General features: G+C 35.8%; 2 pseudogenes; both read left to right on the top strand.

The window, feature by feature from the left end:
- The first annotated feature begins 205 nt into the window (after window positions 1-205).
- On the top strand, window positions 206-555 carry LOC138165640 (ubiquitin-conjugating enzyme E2 D2 pseudogene; annotated as a pseudogene).
- Window positions 556-4,997: 4,442 nt separating this feature from the next.
- Window positions 4,998-6,634, top strand: LOC138165639 (MTOR-associated protein MEAK7 pseudogene; annotated as a pseudogene).
- Window positions 6,635-7,414: the final 780 nt, after the last annotated feature.

Genomic DNA, 7,414 nt, shown 5'->3' with positions numbered 1-7,414 from the left:
CGACCCCTCTGCGCATGTGTTGGGCGAAGCCGTGTGCAAAGGAGAGCCCCTCCCAAACCCCTTCCGGCCACCCGGGAGAAGTGGAGATTTGGGCTGGACCCTTCTGAGGGCCGGGAGAGTGCGCAGTCAGGCCTAAAGAAATACTCACCTTGGCTGAGAAACGGATCACTAATGAATGTAGCGATTTGGCCCGAGATCCCCTGGCATGGGGCTTGGCAGATACAGTTGGGGCGGATCTGTGGAACCAAATGACAGCCCATATCAAGGCGGTGTATGCTTGTGGACAATTCATTTCCCTGCAGACTACCCCCTTCAAACCACCGAAGGCTACATTTAAAACCAGAATTTATCATACAAGCATTAACAGTGATGGCAGCAGCATTTCTCTCGATATTCTAAGATCACGGTGGTCTTCTGCTTTAACTGTTTCTAAAGTTCTTTTATCCATTTGTTCACTGCTTTGTGACCCCTTAGCGCCAGAGATTGCACAAATCTATAAAACAGAGACGCGTACAACAGAATATCCAAGAATGGATTCACAAGTATGCCATGTGATGCTACCGTAAAGTCAGAATAAATTATTTTTTATTCGACTGCTCTGCTATCAGACATCATCTTTTTTTTTTTAATTTTTTGTTTAGCTTACTCCTTTCATGCACATACTTGTCTGAGAAGACTTAATTTCTTCCAGCTTTGGACAATAACTGCTTTTAGAAATTGTAAAGTAGTTACAAGAGAACAGTTGCAAGCTTCAGAAGAGCATGTGCATTATGTGTATGTAGTATGTATATGTATGTGTGTATATATAAGTATGTGTATGTATATATGTATGTATATGTATAGTCTTCACTCTTACTGGGTTATGAGACTAAAACCATTCCTCACTGCTCTAACAGATGCTGAAGATACCATCTGAGAGGAAGAAGAAGGATGAGAAATTGTCATATAAAAGGAAGCAACATTAATGTAGGAGCATGCATCTTGCTTAAGCCTTCCATTGTAAGAGATCAGAGGTTTCATAACTTTATGCTCATAACTGATGTGTTCGGAGAACTAGTACTGAATTTATAACATCAGCAGAACAAAAAAACATGATGAATTTTATGCATGTCAATAAAGGAATAACCTGTCCTTGTTCAACAGAGAATAGGAATTGGAAGTCAAATACCTCTTTTTTTTTCTTTTTTTGGAGGGGGGAGGGCAGGACAATTGGGGTTAAGTGACTTGCCCAAGGTCACACAGCTATTAAATGTGTTAAGTGTCTGAGGCTGGATTTGAACTCAGGTCCTCCTGACTCCAGGGTGGGTACTCTATTCACTATGGCACCTAGCAGCTCCCGCAAATACCTATTGTATTCCAAAATAAGGTCTTGAAATTTTTGTAATTTCCATTTAAGTTTTATTAGGAGAGTTGGAGCTATTAGTTAATCTACCTTCCAATATGCTGTTTAATATAGCACTGAATAAGTGATGCAAGTTGTCAATGGATGAGCGATCAACTAATAACTCTGCTAGTAATTGATTTATTTTTCTTCAATAAAGTTGCATAAAGCAAAGAAAAACACAATATTTTATAAGACAAAAAGTTACTTTCAAAAATATTGTATTTTTGTTTGAGATGCTGTAGTGAAAGTTTAATGGAGAAGAGCAGCCACATCTCTCACATAAATTCTCGTAAATACATAAAATTGACAACTTAAGGATAAAACAGAAGCACTCTCATTCAATCTAGAAATACTTAAAAATATTTCAGAATTTAATGGAGGCAGGTGAAGGTAATAAACTAGGGAAACCAGTGCCAACTTGAATAAACACAGAATCAAGGGAGACAGGAAGTGGTAGGTAAACCATCATAAACTCCAGTAACTGTCCCATGACCATAATCAGCATTCTCAACAGGTGTGTTGAAAATCAGCATCAGCTCCAGTAACTGGATTCCAGAAACCCAGTCATTGACTTGGTTTATCAAGACACAAGTAGTGATAGAATTATCCCTGAAAAGTTATGGAACAGAAAGAGAGGGCCAGGTTGTGCTCTTTATCAGGCAGTAGGAACCATAATATAGGAAAGGGCCAACTCATTGTGGGAAGGCTGTAAAGGAGAGAAGAACATATTTCCACCTTCCTACTGGGGCCTGCTATACCAGTTATTGCAGAGGTCAGAACCAACTCCACAGTATAAATGATGCAAAGAGAGAATAAAGAGATTTTCTGAAGCCTGAACTCATACGGGCAACCAGGAGGAGAGAGAACGCATTAATAGAGGCAGAGTATAAGACCTAATGCTAGTTATTCCTTCTAAATTGACAGCAGAAGTATCCAAGGTATATATAGGACAGTACCAGAAAAGGTCTAACAAACTCAAATAGAAAATGCAGGAGGACATGAATCCAAGTCAAAAAAAAAAATTCCAAACTAAAAACTGAGACTGCAAATATGAGTAAACAGAAGAAAACACTGCACACAATGAAAAAAAATACTATAGGTTATGAACAACTCAAGAAGCAAATGCATAAAAACAGTTATAGCACAATATATACAAACAAAGATTCAGAATGAAAAATGTCTTGGACATATGAATGATAGGAATGAGTGGGGCTATTAATGGTAATAGAAAATGAGAGAAGAAAGAAAAATGAGCATCAATGAAGCATTTGTAAAAAAAATACATAGGATATGAGAGGATGATAGATACATCGAATGATATAGGGAATATAGGATCTACCATTCTAAATTTAATATGTATTAAAAATAAAAGCTATAAATAAGTTTGCTGCCCTTCTCTTTGTAAGTAAATGTGAATGAGTGTTGATGATTTTATGCATTGGTATAAGAATTTTCTGAGACACACAATAAATTTGATAAACTTTCATTTTTTGGCAGAAGTGATCCTGTGTCTGTTCTGAAGCTTGATTAATATATACTCTCAGAATCTGACAAAAAGAAACCAAACTGAACTGGTTATTAGATACTTCAATTTTAGTTGTTTCTATTTCAGTTGAATTCTCGATTTTCTTTTAAGCATACATTTCATTGTTCTTTTATTCGGTTTTTTTGTTTTGTTTTGTTTTCGATTGAACATTTCTCGAAGGTAACCTGCTCGTTCTGTAGCATTTAAACCAAACAATTAATTATCTGTTAGAGATATTGCAGCAGCTGTTGGTTTGGAGAAAACAAAAATATCAAGGATCATTTAGGCTGATAATGGAACTGTGCTAGTTTCACTGAAGCTCAAAGGAAAATTTGGTCAAAAATGACCAGAAAAATTAATAATAATATTAATACTAATAATCTCCATAAAACAAACAAGATATCTTACAGGGCCCTGAGAGCTCGAAAGTTTGTCATGTATGTTCTAAAATGCAGTGTGAAAAAAGTGCTTGTTACAGGCAAGGCAGTGTAAAAACTGGAGTACTGAATACTGGAAAATAAAAGAAAAAGTTTGTTTTTGTTTTTGTTTTTTACTAGGATGCTTTTTTTCATTACAGGCTATACAAAAAACTATTGTCAAAAGCAGTTAAGATAAAATTACAAGAATTGGCTGTAAGATAAGGTGAAAGGAGAAAGAAGGAATTTTTTTAAACTATCTGTAGGACTGTAAGTCTTTTATATTTTAAGGGAATAAATAACTGATAAATATATTGCTATATTGAGAAGCATGATTATTTAGGAATTATAGAAATTACTAAATAGGATGTTGAAACAGAAGTTGCATTGTATATCACAAAATTTAAAAAAAAATCCATGTGGGGTAAGTAGTTGGCACCATAGATAGAGCACCAGGTTTGTAATCAAGTAAACCTGAATTCAAATCCACCCTCAGACATCTACTAGCTGTGTAACCTTGAGCAAATCACTTAACTGCTCTTCATATCACTTTCCTTGTCTATATAATGGGAAAATAATAGCATCTACCTCCCAGGGTTGAGTGCTTAGGTCAGTGCATTGAAATACAGTAAGATCTATATAAATATTAGCCATTTTAATGTAAAAATATTAATTAACATGGTTGTATAGCTTAAAAACTAGCTTCATTTTAAACTTCATTGAACGTCTGTGAATATAATTAAGACTAGACTCATGAAATGACTTAACCAATCAAGATTAGACTTAAAATGAGCTGTCCTTCAAAGATACATGTAATTTCTAACTTGATTTATATAATCTCCTGATGAATTAAAGAATATGTGTCAAAATATTGTGAATTCAAGTCAAATTGTATAAAACAAATGATGATAATTAACAAAAGAACAGATTACATATGGTTTTTTAATATGAAAAAGTAAGATTTATTATGTGTTTATTTTTTTCCAGTTAATTTGTGAATGACCTTAATTGATATTTTAAAAATCAATAAAAGAAAAACAAACATGGAAATATAAGGATGAGGATAGCCTAGGATGCACAGCCATGGATGTACCATGGTGTGAATGTTGGAATATATATCTCAATGAGATCACAGATTCATTGATATACTGAAGCATAAGCATTGAATATTATAATTTGAGCTCTTATGATAGATAATGCATAAATATCTAATTTCCTAGATCGGCTCTTGTCATTTTCCATTTTTCTAATGAAGATGTTTCTGATTTTTCTAATTTTTAAAATATAACATAGATTTATGTTATGAAGTTCAATTAATCAATTTACTTAAAGTCAGAGAAGCTATGTCATTCAGTTCCCTCCAGTTCTCATTATACATTCTCTCCCTCATAGTGTAAGAAATAACAAGAAGGGAAAGGAAGAGAAGGTGGCTGGGGAGAGTGGTGACATGGGACAAAATGGATCATAGTGGCTGCACTCTGTTAGAACCAGGAAGCCTAACAACAGAGCATGGGCACTGTAGCAGTACTCAAGAACCTGGATTAAGGCGAGTCTGTGACTTCAGGCAGATAAACCATGCTCTCTAGCTTTTTGCTGGTATGTCAAGTTATTGAACAACCTGCCCCTCTTCCCTCCCATTTGCTTTATCTGGATTCTGTTACAAGTAAGAAAGATGGAAACTAGGCAAACAAATTGCCATCACAGTTATTTCCCTTAGTTTCTACCATTAGAACAGGCTCAGATTGATGGATTGCTTGCTGTCATAAGGGGGTTTGGAGATGATATCCCGTGTAAACAGCAGAAAATCTTTTTCCAATCCCTGTCTCATTGGAAATGTTATAGTCTTACCTTGGGGATGCTTTGCCTGAGAAAATGGCAGTCGGGTTATATGATGGAATGAGAAATATTAACGTGTTACAGACTATCCTGAGTCCTAGTGAAAACATCATCAAGGAATAGTTTGTAATTTTGATGTCAGAGCTTATTAAAAGGAAATGCAGAGAAGAGTTACATAATCATGAAAATGTCCCCTGTACCTACCAAAGATATGAAAGTAAGTCAAATCCAAGAGTTTATAGAGGATCTGATTACCTCTGTAGTACATGTGCTGTACCGTAGAAATAAACTGGAAGGTTGGAATATGAAGAAAAGTCAAGATTTTACCTCTGGTGGAAAAGTGTTGAATACTCAACTGTTCTCAGCACAAAGACAAAACACCCTCCACCCTCTAGTTGAAGAGATGGGCAGTTGGTGCAGTGACAATTTGATTGAAGACTGATCCCTTAAAGTGTCCCAGTTCTCTACATTTTAAAACCTTATCCTCAGGGAAGGATTCTCACCCAGAGCTTGCCAGTTTCATTCCAAAGTTTAAAGATGACAAAAAAATGCCATGACTCTTCTTAATATTCTTGTCATTGTTTATATCATCTGCAACCTGCCTACAAAGTTCTAGCGCACATGAAGACTGATTTCTTTTCTTATCAAATTCATGACCACAGCTTTCCATAACTTTGTGGGAATATTATAGATAAAAGGTCCTGGCTTATTAGTGTTAAAGGACAGGGGTGGTTATATATTTGGTGGCTTTTCATCTCACTCTGTATCAACAATGCAGCATTCACAATGCCTACGGTAACTATAAATATGCTGATATGGTTATTAATCACAAAATATGCCAGGCTCTCTACATGGGGAATAAAGCTAGAACCTTTATTCAAATACTAGAAAACTGAGTCCCAAAACCAGAAAGTCAAAGCCATCATAGTAATTATGAAGTTGTCACACGTAGTTAATGTAACAAGAACCCACATTCTCAAACCTTCAAAACAGAATAGGCTACCTCAGGCAAATGTTCTCCTCTCCCCACTCACAGCAACTGCTCAGTGTCCAGGAAGCATGCTCCCAGCAGCTCCAGCCCCCTGCAGTTCTGTCCCTGGCAGTCCTCAGCAGGTGTCCTTAGCAGAAATTCTGGCTGGTTCAAAAAAGGAGTTCACTCCTCATCCTTCGTCACTGCTTGCCTCCACCTCCCTTGCTGCTGCTGCTGCCAACAGCAGCCACTGCTGCTGCCAGTCACCACAGGCACTCTAGCTTGGCTTCCACTTCCTCTTGCCCTACCCCTTCCTACTACATCAGCAAATTCAAGGGTCATGGAAGACCTTTAAATCTCATAATCTTATACACCCCTGGGCCATCAAGATCCAGTTTCAAAGGGAGAGTAGATCCTGCCTATTTACCATTTTTCCCAACATTACAGCATGCACATACAGTGGATACAGTGAACATTTTATGCTTTGGATTTATGGTAAATGAAAAAAAAACTACACCTAATGGATCGATAATGGAAAATCTGTTTGATTATTATGGGCTTTTGATAGGTTATGATTTTTGAAAGGACACAGAAAAAAACAGACCCTAGATGTTCTTATAGGACAGAAATGTTGGTGGACCCATAATCTGAAGTATGGTCTGAACCAAGTTAAAATGTAGTTAGGAAACATTTACCAAAATAAATAAAAATACAGTAAAACAGAGGAAACATTAACATTTTAAAAATAAGTAAAGATATTGCCCACAGGTACAGTTTTAAAACACCCATTTCAATTTGAGTTTGACAGCTTTGTTGTAAAATATTTTCCTTGTTTTTTTCTAATTGATAAGAAAGTGAATCTCATTTTTAAAAGGCTTAATTTATAATTTTAATGAGTTTATTTTGATGTTAAAGTTCAGTTATATGTAATGATCTGATAGTTGAAAGCCTCAAATCCAATCCTACTATGAAAAATTCATTAGAGACTTGTAACATCCTATATGAATTGTAATCTTTCCTCTTTCTCCCCCCATGACAATTAGTGTCACAGTCTTGGCCTAATGTTTAGAGAGTGCTTGTTTTGCCATTTGATAGGATTGTGGAAAAGACTCCTGTATCTTTTTCAGAATATTTGAAATACTTAATATCAATGAATATAAATATCTAAACAGTGTGTCAAAAACAGATCCAACTGTAATATTTTCACAACAAAAGTTGTCAAACCAGGGTCTACAAGAACAGCATAAAAGTTTAAACCTTCTTTCTTATTCACTTATCTGTTT

This window comes from Petaurus breviceps, unplaced genomic scaffold, assembly GCF_028583685.1.
Source record: "Petaurus breviceps papuanus isolate PSGF00001 unplaced genomic scaffold, PetGlider_PUasm1.0 214, whole genome shotgun sequence".
Taxonomy (NCBI): domain Eukaryota; kingdom Metazoa; phylum Chordata; class Mammalia; order Diprotodontia; family Petauridae; genus Petaurus; species Petaurus breviceps.
Note: the sequence above shows the minus strand (reverse complement) of the source record. Positions and strands in the feature narration are given on the sequence as shown.